Below are 19,541 nucleotides of genomic sequence, written 5' to 3'. Positions count from 1 at the left end.
GGAAGAAGGAAACAACTTTGGGGTCTCCAACTGCTGGCATGTAGCAGATAATTGTCATATAAAACATTCTGATGTTAACTTGCCAAATACTTCCATTGCATCATATAGTGTCACTAGGAGGTTTTGCCCATCAAATCAAAGGATTTTGGATTTGGGCCACCCAGGCTCTATCCTATCTTTTCTTCCCTCAAGACAGGAGGCAAGTAAAGGAGCTACTTTCCTAGGAAGCTGCACTGGGGATGGGCAAATGTTCAGAACTCACACACATTGTGGAAATCTTTCATGAACCAGAGGGCTTCAGCTTTTATTACACATTATTGGCCTATGAAAACTGTGAGTATATTGCAAATGCCAGTCCTCATATGGCAGATGCAATTTCTCTGTGATGTCAACTTCTCGAACAATCAGAGAATGAGTTGAGGAACTGGGAATGGAAGAAAACACCACAAAGGGCATCTATTTGCATGGAATTCTGCCTTTAGAACATGACAGAAACTGATTGCCAAGGATCAGGCTTACTGGATAGCTTTTCGGGAAGGAACCAAGCAAGTCCAGCAATGGGTCTCCGTGCCTAAGACAGCTGCTGTAGGACAGAAACTTGCTCTTTCCAATAACTCTCAGTGACTTCCTCTCTCCCTCTCTCCATATATATACCTGGCTTTACAACTGATAAGCTCAGTTAAAGGATTCGTCTACCCGGTCCCGATTTGTGCCTGCTAAGCTCTATAAGTAGCTTCTTCCTAACAAATGCTCTGCTCCATGAAAAGCTTCCACTCTCCAGCTCCAATCAATTCCGTTATCATGTGATTGTGGCAGTGTTTGTGCAAAATTCTCCTTCCCTTTCCCTTCTCTGGATCATGGCATTGCCACTGTTTCCCAAATGAATGTACAATAATGAGGATGAGAAGTTCATTTTAGAATAAATTTGCTAGTTCCAGAGCTCTGTGCAGAATTTGAAGGCTACATACATGCGCCTGGGAAGTTGCATGTGACTTGTATTTCATCTAACCTTGAATTAAGCTATTAAGCCCCCATTTCAGATTTCGTCTGGTTAGGAACAGAGAACTATTTCCTGGGAAGGAAAATATTAAAATGCTGCAGATGCTCCTTGTTAACTTGATTCCAATCCCCACAGAGCCTTTTTCTGTTTGTTTGCTTTTGCAGCCGTCCAGCTGGGTTAACAGCGCAAGTCTCAATCAAGAGCAACAATTTGTGATAGAAGATGCCTGCATTTTACATGCATTCTTTTCAATAGGAGGCAGATTGCTTCATTGAAATGTCTGATGATCGTTGGAAAAGAAGCTAGTGGCATCTGTGCATCTTTTGAAACTGTGGTTGATGGAACATCTCACAGTGGAGAACAATAAGAAGCTGTGAACGTTACATTCCAAGTTCATTATTCATATATGACAATGGTCACATTCCCCCTCTACATGGGAATAATCTCACCAGTCATATATGGGGAATATCACATTTATACAGTGTTCCTTACTAGTTGCTTTATTTTTTCATAATGAAAAGGAGTATAGCTGGTGATTGAAAGAGTGAAATTACCGTTGTCTCACTTCATGTCATGCTGGTACTGTATAGATGTTTGGATTGTGATCCTCTCCTAAATTATTCTGCCCTAATTTCTTCCTTCAAGGCCACTGCTGTGGGAAGTAACCATGGCTGTGCTCACATTAGCATCTTAAAACACACTGAGGTTGGGATTATTTATTATGCTGTGTTACAAATCACATCAGTTTGTCATTGTACACACCAGTATGATTGGATTGTCTGCTGTCTGTCTACACCAGGGGCAGAGAGGGAGCATAGAGGTCTTCACATATGGTCAACATTTACAAAATGAATTGGAACTCATTTGGGGGTAACTGCCTCCAAATGCAGTATTTCATCATCATCATCATCATCAACTTATACACTCTGGGCAGCTTCCAACACAATAAAACATCAAACATTAAAAACGTCCCTAAACAGGGCTGCCTTCAGATGACTTCTAAAAGTCAGATAGTTGTTTATTTCCTTGACATCTGGTGGGAGGGCATTCCATAGGGTGGGTGCCACTACTGAGAAGGCCCTCTGCCTCGTTCCCTGTAACCTCACTTCTCGCAGTGAGGGAACCACCAGAAGGCCATCAGAGTTGGACCTCAGTGTCTGGGCTGAACGATGGGGGTGGAGATGCTTCTTCAGGTATTCTGGGCCGAGGCCATTTAGGGCTTTAAAGGTCAACACCAACACTTTGAACTGTGGTTGGAAATGTACTGTGGGAGCCAATGTAGGTCTTTCAGGACTGGTGTTATACGGTCTCAGTGGCCACTCCCAGTTACCAGTCTAGCTGCTGCATTCTGGATTATTTGCAGTTTCCGGGTCACCTTCAAAGGTAGCCCCACATAGAGTGCATTGCAGTAGTCCAAGTGGGAGATAACCAGAGCATGCACCACTCTGGCGAGACAGTCCGCGGACAGGTAGGGTCTCAGCTTGAGTACCAGATGGAACTGGTAGACAGCTGCCCTGGACACAGAAACTACAGGGAGGGATGTGGATAGTGGTTAACATCATGTACACAGCTTCACAAGCCAGTTGTGGGAGAGCACTGAATGAAGAGAAAATGGGAGTGTGTACAAAACGCCAGAGATCCAGGTTCAACCTGTTATAAAAAATCTCTCTGTGTTACGGGTGCTGTAAATAAGGGCTAAGTTAAGTGTTACATAAAATGTTAGGCCACTTGGAAAATGCACTCCCTAGATTGAATTGGTTGGAGAACTGCATCACAGGATTTTGTGATTCACATCTGATTCACCAGCTGTGGCCGTTCCTGAATAGAGATATCCTGGTCTCAGTAATCAATGCTCTGATAACCTTATAATTGTATTATTGCAATGTGCTCTCCAAGAGACTACTCTTGAAAATGATCCAGAAGTTCTGGTATCACAGAATGCCACTGCCTGGAGGCGGAGTGAGGTGAGACCATACAATGTCTATGTTGAAAACATTGCAGCCGTCTGTACTGGGTAGTTGCTGGGATCAATTGATTTAGGTATGCAAAGCCCTAAATGGCTTGGGGTCCAAATACTGAATGTTTCCCAAGATTTTGGAAATTGGTTTGGAAATGGGGGAAAATATTTTTTATTTTTTCTTTAAGCAAGGATACAGAATCATGGCCAACAGGAAATGGGACTGAAATGTGTGGAATTAGATCTTGGCAATGAAGATCTAACAAATAATTATGGACTACCCTTGGAGAAAACTTCACCATACTGGATCAGAGAAGGACTATGATTGGCATTTAATGATAATAAAAATTGAAGAGCTTCTTTTGGCCTTTTTTTGGGGGAAAGATGAACGTGAAAGGATTGGGAAGTGATGAAGGGCCCTGTGCAAGAGGCAGGGTAGAGAGGATTTCTCAGGCTGAGGGAAGAGGGCAAAGCTCCCAGGTGAAAGTTGGGAGGGTTCACTCTTCCATGTGTGAAATAAGGGTTAAGATTTATATTTGACAGAGGCCTTTGCCATTTCCTTTTATTCTTATTTCTCTTCTTCATTTCCTTCTTTTCTTTATTTTTGCTTTTTTATTTTTCTTCAATAGATTAGTGTGATTTTTATTGTATTTTATGTTGAAAACTTTAATGAAAAATTCATCATAAAAAAATAATCCAGCAGAATGTGCTCAACACTGGATTCACTTATACTCTTTTTTTTCTTTTTTACAAATGCAGCTGCAATTATCTTCCTATTAACTGAAACTTAAAGTGTAAGAACAAATCAATATAAATAATAACCAGAGTTTATTTCAAAAATATGTTTATCTAACAGCAGCAATGAATTGTCTCATAAAATATTATCACAACTGTAGCTAAGGAAGGATTTGCATGCCCTGGAACAGCAATAAACCAAGCAGCACTTATCCCATGAAGGAAAAGTTCTCAGTGGCTGGATTATGGTAATTCAACAGAATGCCATAGCAATTCATTGCATTGATTGGAAGCAAAGTGCACCACAGTTTCTGTACAGCATTGGGGGGGGGGGACTCCCCAAACCCTAAAAATACAGTCCTAATAAGATCAGTAACTGTGACATCTGTGACTCCATGGATCTCTTCATAAACACACCCACAGCCCAACTGGTAGTTTAACCAGATGCCTCTTATACAACTGTCTGTCTTCTCTCTTTCTCTCATATATATGAGTGTGTGTTTGTTTGTGTGTGTGTGTGTGTGTGTGTGTGTGTGTGTGTGTGTGAGAGAGAGAGAGAGAGAGAGAGAGAGAGAGAGAGAGAGACGTAAAATGGAATCACCCACACATTATAGCATCTATCTATAATATATCTGTCTATCTATCTCTATCATCTATCTATCTATAATCTTCTGAATAGTGAAGGGAAATAAAAAGGAAAGGGAAAAAAATCAAATCATTATTGAATATGATAATACTGCTTGGCTCCACAGCATATCTACACAAGTTTTATGGCAACACAACATATTCCTGCTGCAGGAATCGTATGGATAAACATTTGCTGTCACCTGACCGGGGAGGGCGTGAAGTAGTTTTCAAACTACAGAAGCATTTCTTCCTACTATCCTTGTATCCTCTGAGCTGAAGCATAACAATCTAATATGATAATAAAGATGTTCCCCACCCTTCATCAGTCTTGCCATCTTCACTATTCACTAAGAAGAGTTTGGATTTGATATCCCGTTTTATCACTACCCGAAGGACTCTCAAAGTGGCTAACATTCTCCTTTCCCTTCCTCCCCAACAAACACTCTGTGAGGTGAGTGGGGCTGAGAGACATCAGAGAAGTGTGACTGGCCCAAGGTCACCCAGCAGCTGCATGTGGAGGAGCGGAGACATGAACCTAGTTCCCCAGATTACGAGGCCACCGCTCTTAACCACTACACCACACTAAGCTACAGGGATGGTCTGAAAATTGTTTTGGTGTTTTCTCTTTGGTGCACACAAAATATTATCCATGTTTTGATATGTCGCAGGAGTTTGATACATTGTCAGACGGCTTTTGAAAATTTAAGTTTTGTTAATTTTGAAATTTTCCAGCTGACAGCAAGTGATCTATTGATTATTCCCTTCCTCAACGCAGTGTCGGAGTGAGGGCAGAGTTTAAGAACAGAGACTGAGGGTGAAAAATGTGGCTGAAGCTTATGCAGTGTTGGCATTGCAGAGAGCAAAGATTCAGATCCCCAATAGCCTGAATTGAGGCAATAACCTAGCCCATATGCTGTTGAAATATTAAGGGGGTGGAAGGCAGAGTCAAGCCCACTGCTATTGATATGCTCCAATACCATCAGTGAATGCCTTGCATTCTGGCCAGCAAACCACAGAGCCCAACCTCAATAACAAGTTCACTCCAGGATTCAGTTGGTTACTGTTTCACCTCCCCTGTAGGAAACTTTGTCTTCTTAGATAACAGATGGGGACAGAAGATGAAGAGAAGGGAGGTCTAAAGTTAGGCAGGTGCCCCTGTTCTAACCCTTTTAACATGGGAGTGTCTCCACTTAGACTGGAGAGGGACGCCTCTTCTCAGCCATCCTGTGCGATGGGGGCAAGGACCAGTGAACTGACCAGAGCAATAGCCGGTGATGGGACCACTCTCAGCCTCACCATATGGCTAAACTGCAGGCTTCATGGCAGGTGGTTAGGCTAAAGTGTGAGCATCTGAGAGACAATTGTGGCATGGATTGGCAAACAAATTCATTGGGTAACTGGAGAGCAGAAAACACACACGCATATTCTAACACCTCTAGCTCAGTTTGCTGTATGTAATATAAAGGTTACAACATAATTTATTAACTCTGATTCTGGCTTCTTCCCAGTATATATTTCTACGGCTTCCTTGCCATCTGCAAGCTTACAGTTTCCTTAGCAGAGTGCCCGAGACGTTTGTAAATTCTGGTAACCAAACTGCTTTCACAGTATTTGCTAGCTAACACTCTCCAGAATAGTTGCACACTTTCTTTTGTTTTGATGAACTGCAGCCAGTTTGTTTGTTTGCTTGTTTGTTTGTTTGCTTGCTTTTTTAGAAGAAAAAAAATCTATCAAGACTACAGAGTATGTTTGTAGATACAGGAAGCTGTATGATAAAAACAAATATGTATCCTGAAGGGCAATTAATGTGAGCCTACATTGGAAGCGCCATACAGTATTTGAGAAATCAACAAGCAGTGATTCCAACTCTAGGCTTGTTGATCCAAGAAATAAACCTATGTTCAGAAATGTTTAAGTGTTTGGGCAATTTTGCAGAGTACTCCAGAGGATATTCCATAAGTTTTACCATGAAGCCATTTAAGGGGTATTCCAGTGGCGTAGCTAGCCATTCGAGTGCCCAGTGTGGCACACATGTCCTGCAGCCGGGGGCGGGGTGAGCCACCCATGGGGGTGGGACACTCTGTGTGGAGCCTCTCCCTCAGCTTTAGGGTGGCTGAGGGTGAGGCAGTGGGCAGACGCAAGCCCCACAGTGCCATTTCAGGCAGCACAGAGCCTGCAGGCACCCAAGCCACCACATCACTCCCAGGAGGGACGCGTAGCTCAGGCACACTGCAGGCCCCGCTGTAAGTGCCAGCCACGTTTTGTTGTGTTTGTTGACTGAACTAAAATGTTTCATGAGCCCATTTTTAAAAAAAACTACAACTCACATTTCTGTCATTTTGTGATGACACCTGGGCACCCACCGCACCCCCTTCCTCCACCACTGAGGTATTCCAGGACTCTGCAAAGTGGAGAGAAAGCAGCCATCTTTGAACCACATGACATACAAAAGTACTGTTGTATAGGAGCCAGGTTCACCCATATACCCAGCATTGTGGTATATTATAAAGTCACACAGTTGTACTTTCCCTAGACAGTTAGGGAAATCTCCACTAAGAATGGGAAGGGAAGGCTTTTCTTTGCTTTGTTCTGTTTTTTTGCAACATATGTAACAGACATTCCTGAACCTGCTTGCAGATCAAAATGCAACTCCAAGTTAGATTTCACACTTCTCTGGATTTTACAATGCAGTCTTGGTGTTCAAAAGGTGCACATATAAATGCATATTTTATGTAAAAGATGCATACAAAATGTAAATTTTATACAGAAGTGCAAGAACTACAGGATTCACTTTGTATCTGTGTTTGAAAGCAGGGTGATCTGTTTTGGGTATAGTATCATAGACAAATAAGTCCAGAAGAAGCCTTTCAGTTGTGGCTTCCTGATTATGGAATGCTCTTTCCTTTGAGCTCTCCAGGGACATTGCCTGGGAGTTTGTGTTGGGCCTCCACTACGACTTCTGGTAGAAAACTAGAAGTTGTGTTGGAGCCCTGTGGTGTGGGACACAAAAAAATTGTGGGGGTTCAGGCCCCCAGAGTTGCACCAGTGTTGTAGTCTAACAACATCTGGAGGGCAAGACATTTGTTACCTTCGACAGAAATTAAACCGAGGTGGTAAGAAAAATGTAGAAAATGAGGACTCCAGAACAGAAAGGCAAAAATAAAAATAAAATGCGCCAAGCACCAGGAAATTTATTCCAGGAAGTACTGAAGATTTTGTGTGTGTAAGACAAACATACACAGTTATCAGAAATAGTAGTTTTGGAGAGGTTGGATGAAGGAATACAGTCAAAATAGAACTTAGTTGAAAGTTCAGAAGAGAGATGCAAAAGTGATGATCACTCTAAAAAAAGTAATGATCTGTTGTCTTGAATTTGAAGATGGCTGAAACTAGTAAAAGCACAGTAGACACTCAGGAAGAACTCAACAAGAACTTGAAAAGTAAGGCAGAAGTTATAATGGAATAAAGACAAAAGTGAGAATTTGGTTAAAAAAAGAGATTTTGAAATATTGCATTTCAAAGGCACAATCCTATGCTTACTGTAAGGCCTTAGGGCAGGCATAGGCAAACTCGGCCCTCCAGATGTTTTGGGAATACAACTCCCATCATCCCTAGCTAACAGGACCAATGGTCAGGCATGATGGGAATTGTAGTCCTAAAACATCTGGAGGGCTGTGTTTGCCTATGCCTGCCTTAGGGGCTTCTGAGTGCGGTGCAGTTGTGGCTGGTGCTCATTGGGACTGGTAGGGTCAAAGGCAGAAAGGCCAACACTAGGTGGATCCAGAGCGAATGGCGGCTTTCTGTAGCAATCCCCTCCTCACCAGCAAACTCTATTGCGGCAACTCAAGAAATCAGTAGTTGCTTTGTTGTTCTTGCTGTCAAAGCCCTTCATGCCATATACAGCTTCCTTTGTTCTTACAGAGAGCAGGTGACAGGCAGAGCCAACTAAGCCTAGTTTTGTCTCCATCCCGTTCCCTCCTGAGGCAACACGGAGATAAAGGTGGATGAGGAAGGTAACAGACGGGGCACCTCCTGTCCTGGATGGAAATAAGCAGCCAGCCAGGTGGAGGCTGGCTGAGGGCAGCGAGCGGTTGGCAGGGCAGCACCCTGTTTGCACTAATGGTCTAACCTCCACTAGTGCAGGGAACATACAGCCCCATAAGCAGAGATGAAAGTATGCCAGTAGGATGATGCTTACACCCCCAGTCTTCCAACAAGCTGATGGGAAGCTCCAATCACATAGCTGCCCACTGACCATGTGCCACTGACAAAGCAATAGAAAATGGGGCATACTGGGAATGAATATGGAGATACTACATTCTCTCTGCCCCCAAGCCTCTCTTCCCCACTGACATTCCCCAGGAACCGGTATGATTCTACATCTGCCCGAAAGCTGGCATAGTTGATTACTTTTCCTTGCCACTGCAGCAAATGGGAGGTAAAATTGGACATGTTGCCTGGTTTCCCTCCCATCCAACAGCAAAACAGCAGCACAACAGATACTACAGTTCCTCTACTAATGGTTCTTCCCCTCCTCAACATAATCTCCTCTGTAATCTTTTTTAAACCATTAATTCATTAGAAGCCTTCAGGTAAAGTATTTTTCAGAAGTAAAATGTCAATTAAAAAAGGGGGAAGTGATATATCAGGCACAACTTTAAATTCATGAAAAAAGATTGAAAAGAAGTAAAGCAAAAGAATTAGGAATGTATTTTTTTAAAGGGGGGTGTTGGGAAAGTGTGGAATCTCAGCTATTTATTTATACTCGCTTTATTCCTTTATTTCCTCCCTCTTCAACCTGAATTTTAATAAAAACCAAGCCAGTCAGTTTCAGCATGCAATCCTACATTCACTTTGCAGCACACAACCTAAATGCACAGCTGCATGTTCTTGCTCCAGACTGAAGAAAATGGATACAGCACTCTCCAAGGACAAGGACTCTTCCGCTAGAAACACTACATACTACAAATGAGTAAACAACTAGATATGGAGGGTTATTTATATATGTTAGAAAGACAATACCTGACTTTTGGCAATGGAACACCTCAGAAAAGTGACATGAAGAGAGGCAGGACTACTTCCAACCAGTGAAATCATTGAAGTCATTCCTGAACTGTATTACTTCAGACTACAAAAGCTGGGTTGTGTGAGTGAGGGCTCTTTCATGTGCACTTATTATGGGTTAGGTTTAGAAATATTGGTGTTTCCTTGCCTATTATTTCAGCAATAAGTGTTCTCAAATGCTTTCAATAAATTGTTGTCAGCTCGCAGAATAAGAAGGAACTGTGCCAACCTATACAAGTCTACTCAAAAGCAAGTCTTGCTGAGTTCACTGGGGCTTTTCTCCTTTATTTCCGTGTGTGTGTGTGTGTGTGTAAGGGACTGCAAGGGTCATTTACTCCACCCCCCCCTGCAATGCAGGAATCTTTTGCCCAACATGGGCCTCAAACCCACAACCCTCAGAATATATTTGCTTATTGATATATATGGAGGAGCATTCAGTTATGCTGCCTAGCATTTACCGCAAGCAGTTCTACCACTTCATTTGCTGTTCGTGTGAACTACACCAGACAGAATGAGAGACAAAGAAATGGGAGGAAAGGCGGAGGGAAAACCTCTGTGAATATGTGTCTGGGGAAACCTGACAAAAATACAGAAGAACCCTATCAAGAGAAAAAGGTTCATGGCACAACTAGATAATAACTTCTTCTTCCACATATGCTGTAGGTGCAGTTTCCTGTATTCTTTTCAAGTATTCACAGATGAAAGTTGGTGCCGTTTCACAGTAGTTTTAAAGACACTTTCATTTCAGTCCTCTATTTTCGGGTGCTTATAGATTTTGAAATAAATTACCCTCTAGGCTTGAACTTTCTTCCTCTTCTTCTAAGCCCCAAAGGTGGTAACAGTTTCAGGAGAGCTGACAAAATTCCATTTGGCAATTTTTTTTTCAGAGGCTCTGATATGAGTGTAGAGAAGGGGGATAATACTGTTTTCTCAGCATGTCAGATATTTGGGAGCCTTTTCTCTCTTTCTTCTCGTGTAAGAAAAAAGTGAACAAACAAAAATTGTGTCCCTTTTTGAACTGCGATACTTGGCACATGTTTCATCCTCATCAAGTGCCAACACAAACCTGGGAAACAACTTGGTTTGTCATAAATAGCTTCATGCTCAGATCAGTAGAGTAGGCATGTGGGCTGCTTTTCAAGGAATGAATATGACAGCAGGCACAAAGTCAGTTCTCAACTATGGATCTCCAGCATGAGGAAGAGTTGTAATCCAGTGATAGAGCACATGGTTTACAGGCAAAAGGTATCTCTTAGCTTGGAAAGATCTCGTACTTGGCCCTATCCATCTGGTTTTAATATTCACATGTATTTAACAATGGCATGGGGTCTCTTAATGGGGAGCTGCTTCTCATGCTGCTGTATGTGTGTGAGAGAGGGGAGTGGTTGTCAATATCTGACTGAACAGGAACAATCATGATGATCCATTATTTTTTTCATTTCCTTAGGCATGCCTGAATGATTCCTTGTTATTCACAATGTTACTAGACAATCACATACAAAGGAACGTAATGACAACTCAAGTATTTAGCTGTTGGGGTGGGGGGGGCGGGAATAAGAGATACCTATGCAACCACATCACAGTTCAAATTTAGTGTGTTACTGAAATCATTCCTAGGCAAATTGTTCAGATACTGTACAGTTATTTTCCTCTCAGTCTGCACATAATTCCCCCAATCCAAAGAATGCCATCTCCCCAGACTTGCTTTCTGCTCTCTGTCTCATCCTACAAAGCACAACTGTTGTTCATCTTTGCTCCGCCAACACTACCACCCTCAACAACACAACAAAAGTCTCCTGCTCCTCAGCCAGTCTTCTTATTCTCCATTGTCACTGAGTCAGGCTTGATAACACTATTCCAGATCTGTCAATTAACTCCAGAAGCCTCAGGTTGTGTCCATCTTTAAATGCACTGATCTCATGAAAGGAACAACAACAACACTTATTCAGACAACACACAACATTTTCCTTCCCCTTTGTTGAATGTGTTTACAGGATATTTGCTATTTATTCCATGCATCTAGTGAAGAAAGTTCTGGCTTACATATAGAGCATACCGCAACAAATGTATTAACACTTTAAAAGTGCCATCGTTGTACATGTGTACTCAGAAATGAGACCTATCCAGTTCAATGGGACTTGCTCCTAGATGTACAGGACTGCAGCACTAGGTTATCTCAGTATGCAACAGATGAACACAGTTACTCTCCCAGAATTCATGAATTCATCTTCTCTTAATTTATCTTCTCACATTATGGTGTGCATGCTGCTATTTCTTTCTCAATGTGACAAACTTTCAGATACACCTTCAGGACATAATTGTTGTGATGCCAAATAAAAATGCAGAAGTGCCAGTTTAAAATGTTTGCACAAAAAGAAAATCCATCATCATGTATCACCATCATTAACTATAAAGAGGGAACACAGATATCTTCCACACCCAGAAGATTTTTGAGAATAAGATCTCAAAAGTTATGCGGGTATCATCAGAGGCTGTTCAAAATAAAGTTGCGCCCTCACATATCCCCGAGAATGGAGCTGAGATTTTATGTGGAAAATGAGAGCTCACCTTTATATCCTCCCTTGTTGGTTTATTTTCAAATTTAGATCAGCCTTACCTTAAGAAATCATTTTGGATGCTTGCACTGAAGTGACAGTCGGCACGATAAAAAATATGACGGCTGGTGGTGAAGGTGACATTGGTCCTGCAGGAAAAGAGACATGGATATTACAGATTATCAAAAATGCATGTGTCTTGGGTAGTTAAATGAAAATCAAGGAAGATAGATACATGTGTTATATGAAGGCATGTCAGTTTAGTCGAGACAGAAATTGTGGGTTGGAGGCAATGATGTAGTAGGGTGTATGGGGTGTTAGGGGAGTGGCAGTACCACTGATGGAGGACGTGCCATGCTCCTTCTGCCATAGTTTGTCCACCATTGGTCCCCTGCACTCAGCTCTCCTGTGTTTCCTAGAACTGTCGGCGTGAGACAGCAGCCACACCCCAGGAAAGAGCTTCGACTGGTGACTAAACCAGGTGAAGCTAGCCAGTGGATTATGCACTGCCCAAGCTTGCACCCCAAGGAGGTCATTTTGGCGCTGCTAACACAGCAGTCTGACTTTACCCCCTGGAGACACACTCCACTGTTTCTCAAGACAGACAGATGCCAACAGTGGCAAAACACAGTCATTGCTCAATGTGGTAGAAATATGGACCTACATACAAGATACACGTTGATCTACCCACATGTAGGTGAGGAATCATATAATTATTAGTTGCCTTAGAGTTTTTAATTTGATTCAAGACATGTAATTATTATTAATATTGATTATTTTCAGTTGTTATCTCTGAGAAACGTAGAAAATAACAGGATATATTTGTCTGAAAGTTTTCAAACTTACACGACCCTTTAAAAATTAGGTAAGGAACCAAATGCTATATAAATGATATATAATACTGTTTTATAATTTATGACTGTTTTGTAGTTTATGATAATTTAGAATTTAAATGTATTTTCATGTAATATGTTATACTTCCAGCTGAAGAAGGTGAATACATCGAAAAAAGGCCCTGTCCTGGTTTCTGACTTGTGCTCAATGATAGAAACTAAGACCTTCACACCGAATCTGACTGTGGACTAACATAAACTTATCTCTATTCATAAACTCTTATCTCTAATTCTGTAACGAATTATTGTGTTATACATATCTTTATGAGTTTGAGTTTGTAATCTCTATTTGAATTTGTAATCCTTGTCAGAATACATAGTTTTGAATGGATTAGTTTTTGTTACTACTGACCACTGATTTGCAAATAGGGACCACTCCCACTATTGAAACTTACATTGGCCTGAGTTATTGGTGTGCTTTTTTCTTGATGCATAGCAGTGGCCAGAAATTTGCCCAGCAAACTGCCTCACCACTCCAATTTTCAATAGCTCGGGTTGTAAGATGCAACTTGTTTATGAGTTCTGCCTTGCAGTGAGCCTCTCGCAAACCAAATCTACATTCTCATTTTTCATTCAGAGTTGACTTCAGCACATGGTTAAAGAGACATGAATATTCCAGAATATCTCCATATGTCAATTTACTACCACAGGCTAGGCTCAGACAACTTCTGGAAATTTTTAAAAATATGTGATGAATCATTGTTTGGAGAACTATTGAGACAGTTGCACCACCCCACCCACACGATGAAATCCACTTGGGTTGACTTCACCCTGTCAAAATGGGTTTGTCACTGATCAGATGTAAAAAGGAAGAATGCCCTTGACAATTTCTCCACCCAAACCAAGTGCCATAGCATCTGACAGCAAGGGGGTGCAATGTGTAGAGTAAGAGATGCTGCACTCCTTTGATACTCAGCTGTTGAGCAGTGTAGGAGAAGGCAAAGAGATTTCCCCCAATAAGATGAAAAATGATTTTTTTTTTTTAGAAAAGGGAAAGAAACAAGAAACAAGGCAGCAAAGTGAAAATAATGCAAAGCATGCATACTACATATGTAATTAAACTTGTAAGACATCTTTTAACTCTGCGCTCTCTGCTACTGACATGATAGAGGCTCATTAGTCCACTCACAAAAAAATGTGTGCTTGAGGTCAGGGCATCAAGGACTTCCTTGGAAACCTCTGGAGAAGCAAACGTTTAAGCAGACTTTCTCATGCAATAGGTTTGGTTTCAGTAGTCTAATATATGCGATTTAATCTCGGGTACTACTAAGTGAAAGGTTTCATTTTGTTTCATTTTGTTTCGTTTCACAGGAAGAGCAAAGCTTCCCCACCCCCATATTTTAGTGCTGGCTGTAGCTCGTACTTCTGAAACACAGATTATCTCCTTTTCAATATGTAAACATTATTGACACAAACAACCACAAGGAAGGTTTAAAGATGCATGAGTAAGAATATATACATCATCTACCTCTTCTTCTTTTTTAAGATAAGAAAGAGCAAAAGACAAGGCCCCAGCCCACCCCTCAAAAATATGAAACCAAAATGGATTTTGGTGTTTTAAAGGTAAAAGGTAAAGGTACCCCTGCCTGTACGGGCCAGTCGTGTCTGACTCTGGGGCTGTGCGCTCATCTTGCTTAAGAGGCCGGGAGCCAGCGCTGTCCGGAGACACTTCCGGGTCACATGGCCAGTGTGACATCGCTGCTCTGGCGAGCCAGCACCAGCGCAGTGCACGGAAACGCCGTTACCTTCCCGCTATAAAGCGGTACCTATTTATCTACTTGCACTTGGGGGTGCTTTTGAACTGCTAGGTGGGCAGGAGCTGGGACCGAAAGACGGGAGCTCACCCCGCCGCGGGGATTCGAACTGCCGACCATGCAATTGGCAAGTCCTAGGCACTGAGGTTTTACCCACAGCGCCACCCGCGTCCCCTTTTAGCTGGTGTTTTAGCTGGCCTAATAAAAAATATTGCCCTACTATTGATAATGGAGGAAAGTTCTCTCACAAAAGCCACTGCATCAGCAGTTTGGAAGGCTTAATTCAGTCTGGAAGGGTTTCTGCACCTGTAACTTTTACCCCAAGTGGGGCGATGTACAGCCATTTGTAGATTTCCTGGTTATAGTGAATGGGTAACATATTTTAGAACCCAAAACACAGGCTGAAGTTGAGGGCAGCCAGGAAGATCTGACAAGTAATGTGAAGTCAGTGCCAGACCAAAACATTTTACTGTTGAAAATGGAGCTCATATGCCTTCTTCCTGCTGAACCCAACATTTTGAAAAGTCTTGGTGCGCCAACAAGACTCCATCCTTGCATTCATCCATCCTCTCTCATGGCACCACCTGAAGCAGATTGCTTCACTTTACTCCGTGGTAGAATTGGCCAAGTGTGAAATATGCTGGTCCTGTGAAATCCTTGTCACTACTGTGTTTCTGAATGCATTCAAAACACAATGGGAGATACAGGTCTCATGCTGCGCATGCTGAACACTACCTGAGTGTTTCTGAATGAATGTCAGTACAAACCATATCACCCTAATGACACCAGTCCTGTCAAGGTAAGTTCTCATTCTGTGAGGATATCCAACTAAACAAGCTGCTATCATGCCAGGATAAGTGGGAGTCCATGTACAATGAGATTGTGATTCAGTAGTTTTACCACTGGGGGTGAGCAAAAGGACTTGGCATGTCAGACATGTAGCAGAACCTTTTCTTTGATACTGTCTTGGAAGATTCAAATTTAATTCAAAGAGCCTGGAGCGATTTAAAGATGGAAAGAAGGTCAGATACTAAATGCCCCCTTACCTGCATGAATTTTTTTTACAAGCACTATTATCACTGTGCGTTCTGACTGTAGTCAGTTTAATTAACAACTATGCCATGTGTTCTGTCCTGTGGGGCTAGATTGTTCCCATATATGCCTTCAAAGAAGAGAAAGAACACTCAGATCCTACACCAAAGTACCTCAAATCCTATTCATTATTGAAAGACCTCAAATCCTATTCATTACGACAAGAATCACCAACAACAAGCAATGTATAATGCAAGGAAATTTGTGTCGTAAGTGATTGTGGTCATGGATTCTGTTTTCTGCAGTTGACAGATAATTTATTACAGTCAAAGACCAGCTCACATAACATAACACAATAAAAATAGAATTCATAAAGATAAAATATACAATCAGAGCAGATTGCAGCAATAGCTCATGAGTTAAAATTGAGATATATACATACACCTGTACAACTGAGATTTGGACTACCATAAAAAATTGACCCTGAAGCGCCCCAAAGGGTGACTTCAGCGTTTCCCTAGTAAGCTATTTTATTCTAGAGGATGGTCTGTGCCTACAAATCTGGGTGCAGAATCTGGCTACCAGCCAGGTCATCTTATGATCTTTGCCTAAGAGGAGAGAATTAAGTTTAGACTTGTCTGAAAGATCAGCGAGCCTCTTCAGCAAAGGATCAATGGTGCCTCTACGTATCTCAACATAAAAAGGACATCTAAAAAATATATGTTTGAGGCTTCCTATTTCCCCCAATGGGCAGGCGCAAAGTCTCTCTGTGTACGGGACCCTTCTATAGGAGCCTTCCAGAACCGGTGAGGGCAAGGCCGAGCTTCTAGCAAGAGTAAAAGCCCTTCTTAGTTTTCTGGATGTGAGAAAATAGAGATATGCTGCTGGAGCGGCTACGTATCTCCCGTTTTCTGCAGTAGTTAAATAGATTACTAGACAAGCAGTTTCCTGCTTGGTTGTTTGAGGCCTGCAGAGATGGGACAAAATGTACTGGCACCAGTTGGAATCACACGGTTTGGCAGGCGGCAGAAACCAGCAGCTAGACAACTGTAGGAGAATGGGTGAAGGCCATCTGGAGACAATAAAGATAAGAGAGGAAGTCCACGTTGGGACTATCTTTACACCTTGTGGTAGCAAATTCCATAGTTTTATCTGCCTTTAACTCCCACCATTGTGTTTCGCTGGATGACCTCAGATTCTAGTATCATGAAAGGGGAAAACTTCACTTTCTACACGCCATGCATAATTTTGCACACCTCTCTCATGTCCCTCATTTGCCTTTTTTAAAAGCTTATAGTGTTTACCTCATAGAGTTGTCGTCCTTTTCTGCATCTTTCCCAGCACTGCAATATTTTTTGTTTACCAGAAGTGCACACAGTATTGCTCACTACTGAGGGAATTAAATGCAATAATAATTATATGTGTTTGTAGGAGGAGGGATTATTGGTTTTGTATTGTTATTGTTCTCCTTTTTATTATGCATTTATGTTCTCCTTTCATTTGTTGTCAACCACTCTGCGGTCTTTGAATGATGGGCGGTATACAAATTTAATAAATAATAAACACTAATAAGAAATGTAAAGGCACAGGGGGGCAGATTCTATGGTAGAAAGTGAAGATTCAATGTGTAGCTGACGACAGCAGGGAGAGCCAAAAGAGAAATTTGCCTTTCCCCCCTGTGCATTGCAGTGGATATGAATATGTGAGGGCAGAAAGGTCAGAGAACAAGGCCTTGAGCGGTGAGGAAAACTCCAAGAAGTTGATAACTCTGGATGATGAGACTAGTGAGTGACAAGAAGTAGGTAAAGGAGGTTAAGTGGTCCTAAGGATATAAGCACATTCTGGTCCTTTCCTACAGAACAGTGTGGGAGTATAAATGACTGCAAAGCAGAGAGTGAAGAGTGAGGGGGAGACAGTACCACAAGAATAATTCATTCCATGATCTGACATTCATCAGTAACTGTCAAAACAACACCTTGTGCACACACAACAAAACAACACAGAAGAGGGAAGGAAGGCAGAGAACACGTAAATTGCACTGCAGTCTAACATTAAGCAAGAGTAAGCAGGGCAGAATCACACTTAGCAAGAAGCTCCCACTTGTTCTCTTTCTGTCAATCATGGCTGTTGCTCCTACGGCCCCAAAAGAACTCAAGGATGCTCTCCAAGTAGGCTGGAGGGGACCATGTGCCCATCCCAGAAGAGCCATGCTGCAGCAAGACAATAGTGCAACAATGGCAATGGAACTTTCTGGGGCTGGAATTGGAGACCAGTACTAGTTCGAGGCAAGAATAAGTTTCTTCATTGTACCAATGCTCAAACTCTTATCTGGGATCCCTTCAGTGGAAGGCCTCAGAAGCTATGTCACAACTATGTTTCATCACACATTTTTAATGGTGTCAGATTTGAGGCTTCTATAAACTCTGACAATTCATTACTTAAACATCAAGCAATGGTGGCAAGGAACCTATAAATAATATGGAACCCTCCCAACATGCTTTTAAATCAATTTTATTACTCCCCATCATAGCTGTCAACTTTTCCCTTTTCTTGCGAGGAATCCTATTCGGAATAAGGGGATTTCCCTTTAAAAAAGGGAAACGTTGACAGCTATGCTCCCCATAGCTTCTGATAGTAGCCAGGTCTGAGAGTGGGGGATTAAGCTTCAAGGTGAGCTGTCAAATGAGTCAAGTGAGAAAGTGAGCCCTTGTCCCTGTTCCTGCTAGAAGACATGATTGCAGAATTTTAAGGCCCAGAGGCTCCATAGAATTAGCTGAAGGAAAAGCAAAAATGAGTATTCAAGGTCAAGATGAAAAAGGGGAAGAGTCAACACACAACAGATCAGTAGATGGGATAGGCATAAAAAGGAGAAAGGGTAATGACTAGGAACTGTAAAAGCAGAGGTTAAAAACCATTGTCAAGAAGTCAAGTACTATGAAAGGAGGTTACAAAGAAGAGGATAAGGGACTGGTACTGTTAATGTGAGATATAGAAAAGGGTGTTGGATGTTGGGGGAACATACTGCCTGAGTTTGTTGTGCAGGCTTGAAATGGTCCAATAATCAACTCAATCTTCCAAGTTTTAAGGTAATGTTTAATTATGGAGACACACAAAGCGCAACATTAATAAGTAAATATTCACAATTCATCTCCAACTTGGAATGGGTTCTAGAAAGAATCCCGTGCTTTGTACATACTGGAGCTTTCTTTCCATTCAAGCACCTCCATGCAATTGCTTTTAGTGGTAAAAGGTATGAGCTGATAAGTCTGGCACTAATAAATTTACAGTGTGGCTTCCCAAATATATGAAACTCCCTGAGCTGTGCCAGTGCAAATAGCAGTATGCCCTATCAGGCGGCGGGGAGGGGGGGAAAGCCTATGGTTATCTGGAGACACAGGACATTGAAATCATGATTAGCTCTGTGCAAGGCTGCTGGCAAAAAGGAAGGTAGTATTATGTAAATCCCTATGGATCTGAAATAATTTTCCAAGCCTGGCATGATCACCATTCAGTTTTGCCCTCCCCATTTGCCATGCAACTCCCTGACAATAAATAATGAAATTATTCAGCAGCACTTTCCCGTACAATCCTGGCTCCTGTTTGGTCCATTTGGATGCTCCATCCATTTCCTGACCTTTTGCATTTTTTTGCAGCAGATGTAGGCTGCTACAATGGGTCTAGCTGGAAGAATCCCCTGAATGGTTGTATTGCCCTAATTTCTGTGCAGTGCAATGCATAGAATATGTTCATAAGAACTTCAAGGATTTCATCTAGGATGTAAGTCAATTCTTTTTTGTTATCTACACTCCTTGCCTAATATTTCCATGCTTCCAATAAAGAAGTGCATGTACATGGGGTGGGGAGTCATAGTTCAACAGCATTAAGAGAAAATGATTCAAAAATATAATCAGCAGGTCAACAAGG

General features: G+C 41.9%; 1 protein-coding gene across 4 annotated transcripts in view; it reads right to left on the bottom strand.

Annotated features, from left to right (window-relative positions):
* The window catches only part of LRRC4C (leucine rich repeat containing 4C), a 635,825-nt gene that overhangs the window by 144,645 nt on the left and 471,639 nt on the right, over positions 1-19,541 (bottom strand). For 3 of the 4 annotated variants that reach the window (XM_081164892.1, XM_081164889.1, XM_081164891.1), the window contains one exon: positions 12,001-12,087. The exons of the other annotated variant lie outside the window; for it this stretch is intronic. The gene's annotated coding sequence lies outside the window, so the exon portion shown is untranslated. The remainder of the gene's footprint in view (positions 1-12,000; positions 12,088-19,541) is intronic. 4 annotated transcript variants of the gene reach the window in all.

The sequence above is a fragment of the Podarcis bocagei genome (assembly GCF_964188305.1).
Source record: "Podarcis bocagei genome assembly, chromosome: 1".
Lineage (NCBI taxonomy): Eukaryota > Metazoa > Chordata > Lepidosauria > Squamata > Lacertidae > Podarcis > Podarcis bocagei.
This window is presented reverse-complemented; position numbering and strand designations above follow the sequence as displayed.